At 37.8% G+C, this 13,733-nt stretch overlaps 1 protein-coding gene and 1 non-coding gene across 2 annotated transcripts in view; both read left to right on the top strand.

Annotated features, from left to right (window-relative positions):
• Positions 1-13,733, top strand: part of rragd (ras-related GTP binding D) — a 122,134-nt gene that overhangs the window by 58,387 nt on the left and 50,014 nt on the right. The window lies entirely within an intron of this gene.
• On the top strand, positions 3,802-3,874 carry trnaf-gaa (transfer RNA phenylalanine (anticodon GAA)). The gene has a single exon. It is a non-coding gene; the product is annotated as a tRNA-Phe (tRNA).

The raw sequence follows: 13,733 nt of genomic DNA, 5'->3' as shown, positions 1-13,733 counted from the left end.
TATGAGTACTTTACAAACACATCTATATTTTCTTCTTGGATTCCCAACTTCACCAAAAGAGTTTGTCTGCAATGGGTATTGATTGAGGATGGCTTGCTCTGCCACATGGCTTGTGAAACTTCTGCCAAGACTCAAAGTTGGATCGATGGATTCAGAGCCCAGACTGTTAAACAACCTGGAAACAGCCACTCACACTGACTGTTTTAAGTGCCTGGGGTAAGTGACTGAGACAACTTTAAAAGCTCAAGGGGTGCTTCTGTAGAAAGCTCTATGAATTGCACTGTTTTGGGGCTGAAATACATTTGAAAGCAACAGAATGGGCTTGTCCGGGATTTGAACCTGGGACCTCTCGCACCCTAAGCGAGAATCATACCCCTAGACCAACGAACGTCCTCTTCATGTTTCCCCAAAGCTGTTTTCAGCGGCATACAGACTGAATGAATGTCATGGGCTACTGTGGCCTGGTTCACACAGTTTGTGCCACAAGAAAGATGGGCGGGGGGGCAAGTTGCACTTATGCCTGACCTCGTTAATATAGTGGCCAGTATCTCCCCCTGTCACACCAGAGGGCCGGGTTCAATTCCCTGACAAGGAGTCAAATTTTTTTTGTCACACGCTAGTTTGTGATCAGGACTGCACATTTGAGAAAAATGGCATCATCACAAAATGGTGGGTAAGTCTAGAGCACACAGCCCTCAGAAACTGTAACCTATGTGCGTTGCTCATTGCACAGTTTTGATTTTAGTGCGAAGCTTGTGGGCTCATGAGCTGTGCTACAGTTCCTGTTGTGTAGTGGTTACACACATGAAAGGTCCCTGGTTTGAAACTGGGCAGAAACAAGTGGCCTGCATATGCATTCCTTTTGGATAGGTCTTCCAAGAGGGTTAGGGTCAGGGTTTTATGTTCCTGAGGTAAGTGACTGACACAACATTAAAAGCTAAAAGGGTTCTTCTGAAGAAAGTTGTATGAATTGCACTGTTTTGGGGTTGAAATACATTTCAAAGCAACAGTTTGGGCTTGTCTGGGATTTGAACCCAGGGTTAGGGTCAGGGCTGGTTCTAGCCATTTTGGTGCCCTAGGTGAGATATGAATTTGCCATTATGAGCCAACTTTGCTTCATTTCAATTCAGCTAGCTGTTGCTAGTAAAATCAAACATTTTTTAACATTCTAAAAGGTTACGTACCTCTATAATTGAATTATTTTTCAGCCTTCTCTTGTCTCTGCTTCTAAACTGTACAGCTAAGAGATTGGAAGGGCTTTTCATGGTGATAAATTCTATTCCTTTACCTGGATGCTTAGTTCAACACCTGTCTGACACTGTCATTCAGCTCCGCTCTGTCTCTGTCACTGGGTCAGGGAGAGCTCACCTGAGAAATCACAGGTGGGGTTGTTTTGTTTTTTCATTTCTTTGTTTTTAAGACAGTTAATGAGAAATTATCACATTATCAGTACTAGTATTTCTTTATTTACTATAATTATTATTACTGTTGTTATTTATTTATTTAATTTTATTTTTTTGCCTACCAGTGGTGCCCCCTATAGCGGTTGGCACCCTAGGCAACCACCTATATGGCCTATTACACAAGCCGGCCTTGTACCTAACAAAGCAGGTACCCTCACTGTTCATGCAGAGGTGGACCTTACAGATCCTGTAGACCACATTGGACCTGAGATTGTTGACTCACTGTCCTCACTGGAACTGTTGCTGTGACTGTCTTGTAATGTACAGTATGTATATGTATAATTACCAAAATTTGTCACTTGCCCGATTTAGGGTTAAGACCATAAAAAAGAATTGCCATATATTGTATCACAGCATTTTTTTATTACTTCTAATTAAGCAAAAGGCAGAAACATAATATGCTTTAGCAAATGCTCTGTTTTTCATTATAAAAACCAAAAAAACTGAGGTGTTACAACAAATTACTTCTCCATCTAATCAAATGCTTGGCCCATTAAATTTTAATATGTAGTCATTTTTATAAAGTGCACTAACACATGGGGGCTCTGGTCAGAAAGGTTAATTCTCTCTGAGAACTGTTGACAAAGGTACTTGTTTGGATCCTCCTCCTAATGTACTAGGATGTGGTAAATGTAGAAAATTCATTTTCCCATGGGGATCATAAAGGTGATCTTTACTTTAATTATTTTAATAAGGTGCACTACAGGCAAAAAATTAAAACCTTCACAGCCATTATAACAGTAAACAAGTAATTTCTGTAGATAAAAGTGAGGAACACAGATGCACAATAAAAGCCTGGTCAGTACTTCTAGATAAATTAAAATAAAAAAAAAAGAAACTTGTGTGAGTGCGCTGTAACTTAAACATGAAGGAGTATTTGAAATGGCTGTCCATGTCAGACTGAAGTAATTAGTATCAGAATACTTTATTAATCCCAGTGGGAAATTATTGGGTGTTGCACTCGCTCCATTCAAGTATAATAAAAAAGTAGCAGGAACAAAATTATCAGGACAACAGAAGACAATAAATAAATAAAGACACAAAATTAAAACAGCAATTTGTACAATATGTATTAGACAATATATAATCAATTTGATAATTAAAGAAATATACATAGTAAGTGTGAAAAATACAGTTATGTTTAATTACAATGATGTGGTTGTATGGTGGAGTCAAACAGTCTGATGGCCACAGGCAGAAATGATTTCCTGTGTCATTCAGTGGTGCATGTGGGTGGAATCAGTCTCTCACTGAGAAAAAGGTATGCTGAGTAAGGTAAGAGACATACACAGACAGGACCATAGTCAAATAGTCATTCAGAGCTGAATGTGAAACAAAGCAAAAGCTCCACATTGTTCAGCATTTCTGATCCCTCTGCAGCTCTTCTTCCATATCTTCCATTTTATAGTCCGTCCTCATCACAGTTATCACTCCAGCTGGGAATATAATTAGGTCCTAATCTGGATCTAATTCTGGTCCACAAAGCTAAATTAAACTCTGAACAAAATGAATGAGTGGCCGTTGGCACTGTCTACTAGGATATCTGGAGATAGCTCCTCAGATTATCTCCTGCTATCAATATCAATGGCCTTCGTCTTTTTGTGCTTTTCTGATGTGACGACATTTATTAGAATTAACAGTACTCGAACCAGGAGTGTCTCTGAATGTTAATAAAAAGTGTCTCCTTAAATACAGTTTTATTCAAAGGAGAAGGTTGTTATATTGTACACAGTTGAGTCTGAACATAAACCAACAGAAGTGACAATAGATATATAAAATGTTTTTTTTACTAACATTAAAAAGCTAAATTGTTTATCACAAACAAAATTATTTACATTAGTTAAAAAATATGGTGTATGAGAAAGAAAACCCCTTTGTTGTATCTGTAAATGTAGTAAATGTACACACAAAAATAGACTCAGTATTACTGATAGAAGGACTGATGAGCCATCCATGATTGTAACTCATTTAATAACTTTAATAGTTAATGTATGATATATATATATATATATATATATATATATATATATATATATATATATATATATATATATATATATATAAGGATGTTTCCTGGTTAAATAAAGCTTAAATAAAAAAATAATAATAATAATAATTAATTAGAGTCTTTGATTATTTGGTCTGGTCTGGCCTTTTTCGTTATGGGGATATGAACTCTGGTCCACACTCACATATAATGGTTAAGGTCTTTCACCTTAGTGCTGTCATTAGTTGTTATTATTTTATCTGGGCTCTACCTACTTTATGCAAAATTCACCTGTCATCAAATCACAATGGGTCTTATATTACATCCTCAATTTTCTACAGTATTGTATGAGCCGGAATAGCTTAGTTGGGAGAGTGTTAGACTGAAGATCTAAAGGTCCCTGGTTCGTCCCTGGGTTTTGGCAGTGGATGCAAAGGCTTTTTGAATTTCCCCCTTGGGGGATCAATAAAGTATATCTTATCTCACTGCACATGACTACTTTTTCATCAGTCAGTCCTGTCAGGTAAATCTCAACTCGGCATATTTAGAAAGGGGGTTCAGATGTAGGGACAGGGACTACAACAGTCTGTGACATAAACAGCTGTATTTTTGCCGAGCAGCAGCTGTGTGAGCCAGTAACCATTATAAAAACATCTGCAGACAGTGCATCATATGCAGAGCTGTAGTTCTGTTATCTCTAAGGAAAGGGATGCCACTTCCTAAATTAACATTAAGAATTACATTCTGAGTTTTGGTTTCATCATAGGACGCAGGTTTATATAAAGTGGCTTCATGAGCTTAAACTGCAGCTCAATGGGTGGTGAAGCCTAGGATTTTATACGAGGGAAGGAGGCTGTCACACCTCAGTGGTGTAGTGGTTCCTGGAGAAGTGGGTATACTCTCAATTTTTGGCTTCATTTTTTTTTTTTTTTTTTTTTTTAAAGTCCAGAAAAACGCCATTTTAGAAACACTGACATGTCAGACTACTCTATTTAGTTTACCCAAAAATCTGTCAGTAGTATTTGCTCACTATTATAAAATTATCATGACTTGATCAAGAGCAGTTTGTAGGTTTTACTGGTCACACAAGCAGCTGCATGAATGTAAATGTATTCAACAGGAGGCAAACACAGGATAAAGTTAGCCTTTCATAACGTTAGCCTTTCATAACGTTAGCCTACTCACATAGTTAAACTACTGGAGACAAAATCTCCTCTCCTCTAAAGGTACAGTCATATAACCAGTAGTTTAAAACCGTGACTCATTCTTAAACCACCTTAAAACTTACCTCAGAATTATGTATTCCATGACAGTAGGTTCTCTTGATATGCGTCACTCAGTTGAAAGACGTTTGTTCTGCTTTTCTCATCCACACTTCAAATAATCATGCATCTTTCACTGAGACATGCAGTGACCTGTCAATCAACTGGGGTGGCAATGGTACCTGAAGTGTCCAATCAGGTTCCAGAGGTGGCTGGCACTAGTTAGTGATGTTTTCCTTGGCACAACCTGCCCTTCTCTTCCTCTGATTGGCTCATCAGTCCTTGGGAGGTCATGGCTTCACCATCCTAGAGGAAAAAAATGAGCATTTTGGTTCGGATACTACTGAATGGTGCACATTAGGGGGATTTAGAAGTGGGTATACCCAATGCTGACTCAAAAATACGTGGGTATACTCCATATACCCTGGACTACACCTCTGGTGACGGCTGCCCCAAACAGGCCGGAAAAGTCATCAACACCACTTTAATTCAACTTTTGCTTAGTTGAGCTCTTTGTGTTTACGGTCACAGACAGTAGGTCAGAGTGAATACAGCTGACGTACTTTCTCTGATTTATTGTGTTTCTAAAGCATCTCATTTTTTTAAATACATTTTTACAACTAGTGGGTATCTTTCCCAGTTCATGATTCCTAGCAAGTGCAAAATCCATAATGTGCTTTGGACATAGTATGTGTACTGTTTATCACCTGCTGTGAGTCTCAGCCTTCACCATATCTCTACACAGAAGAGTCAGCCAACACTTCCAACATTGTCTAGGTGAGAAATCAATGAATGTTAGCATAGCATAATTTTTTTATATAGGCTGCAGACTCTCAGCAACTGATTTACTGCATCTATGCAGAAGTTTGCAACACATTGCACCTTAAAATGCAGAAATATTCAAACCTCTGAAACTTGCCTCGAATGATTCATAGAGAAAATTATAGCTCAACATTTTTATAGATATATTTTTATATAAAATTCTTGGCGTCCTTCTGTACATCCTTCTATTCCTTCCATTTCTTAGACATTATTCACCCAATTCTTTTCAAATTGGACACCTATGTTCTTTACTCCTAGGAGAGGTGTAATGCACAGTTTGATAGCTGAATTTCTGTTTTTGGATTTTTTTATCCACATTTTTGAACATTTCAACTTATAAAACTTGTTCAATGGATTTCTTGAACACGAGTCAGACGATTCTTTTCAAATTTCACAAGATCTTTACATGTGGCTTTCTCGCAATTTTTCTTTTTTTTGTTTTGTTTTTTACACTTTTTTTTTTTACACATTTTTGAAAAGTTTTTAAAAAGATTGACAGTTTAGACTCATAATTAATCCCTGGGTCGACAATGTATCTGTGAACAGGAGGGGCTAAGTGTTGACCAGGCGGGGGTATTCGTAAGCTCTACTTACTTTTTCACTTGTTTTTTTAAGAATATCTCTAGATCTTTAATTTTTTTTTTTTTTTAGGTCATTATTACTTTTACTTAGATGTTCAGTTCAACAACTACCCTTTATCTAATACAAAAATATTTATTTTCCAACTGTGTCAAAGAGTTATAATTATTTTTCTCCAGTAGCTAAGGAGAAAGGCATGTGAAATAAAGTGCTTTTAACCTTCAAAACTATCATTATAACATCGACCTGTTGTTTTTTTTAAAGGTCACTGTAATTATAATGAGTTAATGTTTGGCTTGTTGGCTTATGATGCACATTTGTTAAATAAAGCCAACAGCTTCATTTAGTATCATTGTTCACACACTAAAGCTATTTAGATCGAAACATGTCAGTGATACCTTACACCCCTGCCCTCAGGCATCACTCATCTTAAATTGTAACATTCCTTGCACACACTGAATGAAATGAGAAATCATGAAGCACAATATGGAGCAAATAATACAATGAACACAGCCTTGGAGTTTTGACTTGTTCATAAATGAAAAGCCAATATTTCTAGTTGTGGTTCACCAGAAAATGTTTTGGTAATTTCTCTTTTATTCATGAAGCTTTAGATTGTTAAGGTCTGTGAGAGAGCAAATAAAATGTGCCATGGTGAGATGAAAAGGTTGAGTCAGTTTTTATGTTTTCAACCAGTTACTGCTGGGAAATGCAGTGATGCTGTTGATGTGTGCAGAGTAATCCAGAGTAATACAGTATTACAAGAACATGGTGACAAATACATGTACAGAAAATATATGCTAAATCCTGTATTAATCAACTAAATAGGATCCATCTTTTGCAGATTAATTAACTAAAGAGACCACTGAAATAAATATGTACGCCTAATAACTGGTGTCTAAGGAAGTGAAGGTATGTGGGAATTTGTGAAGGCTGAGGGTTTTCCTGCAGCTCCCTGACAATCTGACATTGGTTTCTTATAAAATAAACAATGCACTGCGTATTTGATGAAATACCACCAGTGTTTCCTGTGGAATTGATCTCTTGGTATGGCGGTGTGTCATGGGGGTGGGGGGGGCGCATGCACACTATGTGGGTAAATTTGGTACAGCACACAGCGTGCTGGTTTCACACCCATATTATTTTTACCCCCATTAACTGTGTAGTAATGAATATCCAAAAAAAGTGAAATTTACTACAGTAAATGATAAATAAACGGGCTAAATTCAATACGACAGGTTTTACTACAGGATTTTACATTGAATAGAATGTAGTTGCGCATGTCCAACAGTTTGGAGCACGCACATAATTCTTAAGGGGTAAAAAAAACAATACGGGGGTGAATATTGTACAATGGCACAGGGCACGCGACTTCTTATCAAAAATAGTAGTCCTGTTATATATTATACATAATAAGTCTAATGCAGTGTTAGTCAACCTTGGGGTTGCAACCCATGTGGGTCGCCTGAAATTTCTAGTATTTGATAATAACAAAAAAATTACTAATAAAAAATATTTTTTAATGATTCAATATGTATTTCATTATAATTAAAACACCACACACTTTTCCTAACAAAAATCAAGTTCTAATAAAATGCAGGAAATAATATCTGAGAGGGCATATTTTGATTGACCCCATCATGTGACCGCATGCGTTACTATGCTTCAACCTGCCTGGACACAGTCACAGTCCGAAAACTGGACCGAACAGAGAATGGAAAGATTTCTTCACTCGCCTGTCCACACTAAGACATTTCCAAGAGAACCTGAGAAGCAGACACCAAAAAGGTGCATTATATACACTAGCGGCATTGTACCCGTGGTGCCATTGTACGATAGCATGAGAGGCTAAAATCGCCCAGCATACCTCACAACATTTGAATACGGACGTAAAATTGTGTCTAGTAGATAGTCAGGTAATGTTTGTGTTCATTTGGTGAGTTTGCCGGTGATCAGGCGTGTGAAGGTCTGTGGCGAGCTCGAACTTGGTCCAAGGTGAGGTTAAGGACCCCAGAAAGAATAGCTGTAGCTATGGTACAGCTAATGGGGATCCTAAATAAAGAAAGAAAGAGCTGGGACCCGGTCTGTGGTGAGCTGGGAGCCATTCCGAGGTTAGCAGGGACCCGTTCTTGGTGAGCTGGGACCCTGTTAAAATTGGCCAGCATACCTCACAACTTGTGAATATGGACATAAAATTGTGCCTAGTAGATAGTCAGGTAATGTTTCTATTCATTTGGCAAGTTTGGCGGCGATCGGGCCTGTGTCGGCTGAGGAAAAGCCGTACAAACGCCCTCCGGTGCTGCAACATCAATCGGACACGAACGGATGCCAGACGGACACAGAACGTGCATTATAGTAGGAATATATCGCTTAAATGTAGTCTAAAATTACTTATTTTTTACTTATGTATTTATTTATCTAACATAACATAGTATAACAAACTATTACATGATTAAAAACAATTTAATTTTTGCAAAAAAATGTCTCAGTTTTAAATGTCTAGAGGTCATGAGCCACAAAAGGTTGGGAACCACTGATCTAATGCGACAGTGATGACTTTTTATGTCAAGTGTATGGTGCGGCAGCAAGGATTTTGCCACGGCAAAACCTCGCCAGCGGAAACACTGCCCACTGTGGGAGCTTTCAGCTACTGACTCTAATGGTTATCAACATCCTGTGGTATATGTGTATACAACAAGTCATATAAAAAGGAGATACTGTTATATTTCCTGTTTCACTCTTGAATGTTCTGCCTGTCTTCTGCACTTCTTGCTGCTGTAAACACTGCATTTTCCCCCTCGATGGGATCAATAAAGTCCTATAACCCCCCCCCCACACACACACACACACACATAAGGACGGGGGTGTAGGTCATTCCAGGAATTCTGTCCGTCCATTCGTCCAAGATATTTGTCCAACCGATTTTTTGAAGATTCTTCGCCTGATTCTTTACAAATTCAACACATATTTTTTTTTATCTTATCTTATCTTATCTTATCTACTAAAACTACAGTAGTGGTAATTGTACTGCCCTTGCAGCGCGTATACTGTGCGGAGCTAGACAGCCAGTCAACGTTGAAAGTCCAATAAAAACACGAGGCTTTCCTTTTCCTGTGTAGTGTTTTGTATTGGCATTAAGCTTTCATTGTAAAACTGCAACATAACAAAAAATAAGAAAATAATTCAGTAGATACAACATAGACATTATTTCCACAGATAACATTTTGCATGTAAAATATAAATCCACAATTCCAGATAACATTTGAGACAGCAATGTACTATACAAATACAGTTTAGCTAAATGTTATTGAAGTAGGCCTAATTACAGATCAGAGTTAACGAGTCATGTTAACACAAACGAAAAGCAAACTTGTCAAATAATACTCACAGACAAATATTCTCCAAGGCAGAAGCGTATTAGAGACTCATTCTCTAGATCTACAGCTTGTCTTGCCCATGTGCATGTCTGAACAAGTCCACTACGTCGACTGAAGAGAGTAGCGCGAAACAAAACACAGAGCTCTCACTCTGACATTTTTCCTGAGAACCGTTGAGACAAGTGCTCAATATGATGCTATTTCTGGCAACTGCTGAGAAGAGCACTCACTCTGACGTTATTTATTTAACTATTTAATTAACTTAACTTAACTAACAGAACATTTGGTTTTATATGTTAACTAAGACAGCACAGTAATTAACTACTATTAGTTAGTACTCCTGTCACTAATAAGTACAGTAAAGCTAAAGCAAATATGTGTTGTTGAAATGTGAAAATATACATGCAGCTAACCTCCAGAGATAATATGCTGTAGAATATGTAATATGAAACTTTACAGTTGTATGTCCCCCCCACAGCTGTGTCATTTGGATTCTAGTCTTATCAATATGTGTGAATTCTTAGTATGGTCTGTTGTTAGAAATAGTCTGCTAATGCCAGATATACACTTTGCCATTTTGGGTTCTATCGGTGCAGATGAAGTTTAATTCTAATACTTCTGACTCGCAGTCTCTTGAAAAAATCAGAAGTTTTAAAACTGGTTTAGAGCACAAATTAAAGCCCAGTACTTCAAATACAAATAATAGAAATATTTCATTATGTTTCTCTGTGTGAATTCTTTGTGATCTGTCTATGGAGTATTTTATGGAACTGATACATCTGATGTCAGTATTGGAGTTTGTAATATTTGCGATAATGTGCCATAAAGTCAAGCAGTCCTGCAGACAGTTAGCTGGTTTTATCGCTCTGTCTTTGTCCTGTCAGAGCTGTTTTGCATTCAAAAATGGTTGGGGGAAAAAAGGGGGATTTAGTTTATTTTACACATGATTAATATCTCCTTTAGCTGGCTGGCTGTCTGGCTCAGAAATATATCTGTCGGCCCTGAGGGCTCCAGATCTCTGTCTTTAATGGATACATTTGCTGGATTGCAAATCTGTAGCTCAGAGCAGTGTTGGATGATTATCCTTGATCAATGCACAGAAACCTCACTTCTCACCTGTCTTTATTTTTTTTTTCTGTTTAATATCAAGTCTGGTGGCAAAGTCAGAATATAGAGGACATGCTCTTTAGTCTGACAATTATCTGATATAGTTAGGTCAGATGTAATTACCTCTGTCAAGGAGGTTATGTTTTTGCCAGCGTTGGTTTGTCTGTCTGTTTGTGTGCAAGATAACTCAAAAAGTTATGGACAGATTTGGATGAAAATTTCAGGAAATGTTGATACTGGCACAAGGAGCAAATGATTAAATTTTGGTGGCAATTTTTTTGGGGGGGGGGCACTGATCTGCCTTGACAGAGGTGTGAGCTCTCCGAGTGCTTTTCTCGTTTTATTTATTTTTTTTTTACCTCGAAGATGAATCTGGAAGGACAGTGGACATTAAAAAGTACTGTTTAGTGAAATTAAATGTCATTAAATAGCATAAACATTGTATTACATTTTAATTTAAAGTTAAATTGCTCTACTTTGAGCTGGCACATAATACTTTCAAAGTAATATTAAATACACTTCTTTTTGTCGTTGTGTAAACCTTACATTGAAGGAAAATATTACAAACTAGAAAAGCACTCGGAGAATACAGACCTCCGCCAAGGCAGATCAGTGCCCCAGATTTGGATGAAAATTTCAGGAAATGTTGATACTGGCACAAGGAACAAATGATTAAATTTTGGTGGTGATCAGGGGCGCTACGAGTGCTTTTCTAGAAAAGACAGCACAGACCTCCGCCAAGGCAGATCAGTGGGCCCCTGTGGCCCCCCCACCCCCAATCACCACCAAAATGTAATCATTTGTTCCTTGTGCCAGTATCAACATTTCCTGAAATTTCCATCCAAATCTGTCCATAACTTTTTGAGTTGTCTTGCACACAGACAAACAGACAGACAGACAAACAAACCAACGCTGACAAAAACATAACCTCCTTGGCGGACGTAACTAACGTATTGACCCGTGGGGATCCACAGGTTCTAGATGTGGTAGTTTTTATGCTGTTGTGTATTCATGCATGCTGTACCGCATTTGTCCAGCAGTCACCGCCAAAGCGTTCTGGTTATAGCAATATGATTGTAAGGCTATTGTATTCCAAAATTACTAATATTTACCAAAATATTGGTCCTATCAACTTGCTGTTTTCACTAGTCTGTTCCTTGACCAAAAATACATAAGTATGACAAACTGCAGCAGTCAGCTCTGTACAGATTTTGTGTGAATCCTGAGACACACATACATGCACACAGAGGCCACTTAGCTTTTATGATATAGATGAAAAATGCATAATCTATCTATCTGTCTGTCTGTCTGTCTGTCTGTCTGTCTGTCTGTCTGTCTGTCTATCTATCTATCTATCTATCTATCTATCTATCTATCTATCTATCTATCTATCTAGCTATCTATCTATCTATCTATCTATCTATCTATCTATCTATCTATCTATCTATCTATCTATCTATCTATCTATCTATCTATCTATCTATCTATCTATCTATCTATCTATCTATCTATCTATACCTCCGCCAAGTGTAACAGCGGACGTTATGTTTTCATCAGGGTTTCTCTGTCTGTTTGTTTGTTCGTCTGTTAGCATGATAACTCAAAAAGTTATGGACTGATTTTCATGAAATTTCCAGGAAATGTTGATACTGGCACAAGGAACAAATGATTCAGTTTTGGTGGTGTTGGGGGGGGGGGGCTGATCTGCCTTGGCGGAGGTCTGCCGAGTGCTTTTGTAGTTTATTTATTCATTCATTCATTCATAAAGTCTCACTGAGATTAGAAGTCTCTTTTGCAAAGGAGACCTGGCCAAGGTGTCAGCCATACAAAGTCAAAACTATAGAAAACACATACATGATCCACAATGAACAATTAAACAGAATATCTATATTTGAAGGGGGTTTATATATTTCTGTATGTAAGTATATTATGTCCAGCTGTGTATAAACTTAACAAAGATCCAGTACTTTGGGTGGGTGGGTGGGGGGGCAGTTGGATAGAAACTGGATACAACAGTTGTTTGTTTCTTGTTATACATTTGAAAATTGAAAATAAAAAAAATTACCTTGATCAAAACAAAAAACAGAGGAACAATTTTCAACCATAATTACCTCAAGAAAAACAGTGCCATTCCACCGTCACTGCATTCTCCATGATACTTTTAAAATCATTAAAGGAGATGGATGTTTGTAGTTTAAGAGTTTTCATACATAAGATGTAGGCACAAGGATTTACACTTTCCAGTCTTCACACGTAGGATTTTCCAGCACAATTAAATTAAGAGGACAAACATTGCAGGTGTGGCTCAACATGACCCACGGGCCCTAAACACAGGTCAGAATAACATCACGTCAGCCTTTGTGGACTCACAAAACTTACATCGATATATTTATAGCCCCCTTTAAATCCAGACCTCCCTCCAGCCACAATCTCAGCTGTGCCGGAGTTCTACCCAGGGGTCTCCACTGATGGAGCCGGCAGAGCCACATCCACAGTAAAGCGGCTCCCATCCCCAGGTCACCAATCACACTCTTGTCACACACTCCGTCTCTTAGTTATGTCCTCGTCACGTTCTGTCTGGTTGGCTTCCTGACAATAAACAGACGCAACTTCAGCCTCTGGCATAAAGTGACAGCCTTCACAGTCCCACGGTGCTGTGGAAATCAGCACTGAGGATGGAGGTATAGTCTTTGAAGTTAGGAGTTTTGCAAGAGACAGATAAAGTAGCAGAGGCATGATATTTTTTTTTTTTTTGTCCTAATATTGTCACATAAGTCCTACAACTTGACTTAAGTGTCTTTGCTAATTAAAAAAGTAGATTTTGTGTTACGGCTAAAATTTGCTTAGAGGTCTTATTTCTGTCTTTGTGCATAAGAAATCAATCTAAGTGAATCCCCAAAGGAACTTTGTGTTGGTAAATGCAAGTTATGCAAATTGACAGGATTTCAGTTCTGCTGCAACATGTTGATGGTCATATGAACTATGTTTTCAGCTCAAAAATGTCCAATTTCTTCACAATTAATGCTATATTTTCATGTCACAAATGGCCAAGTTGTATTTGAACTGAATTTACCTGAAAAACAAATATTCTATTCTTTTAGATTCCCCAATTGTTCTTACAAGATTCTATCCGACA

Source organism: Sphaeramia orbicularis, chromosome 22, assembly GCF_902148855.1.
Source record: "Sphaeramia orbicularis chromosome 22, fSphaOr1.1, whole genome shotgun sequence".
Lineage (NCBI taxonomy): Eukaryota > Metazoa > Chordata > Actinopteri > Kurtiformes > Apogonidae > Sphaeramia > Sphaeramia orbicularis.
The sequence above is the reverse complement of the archived record's forward strand: the minus strand, read 5'-3'. Positions and strand labels throughout refer to the sequence as shown.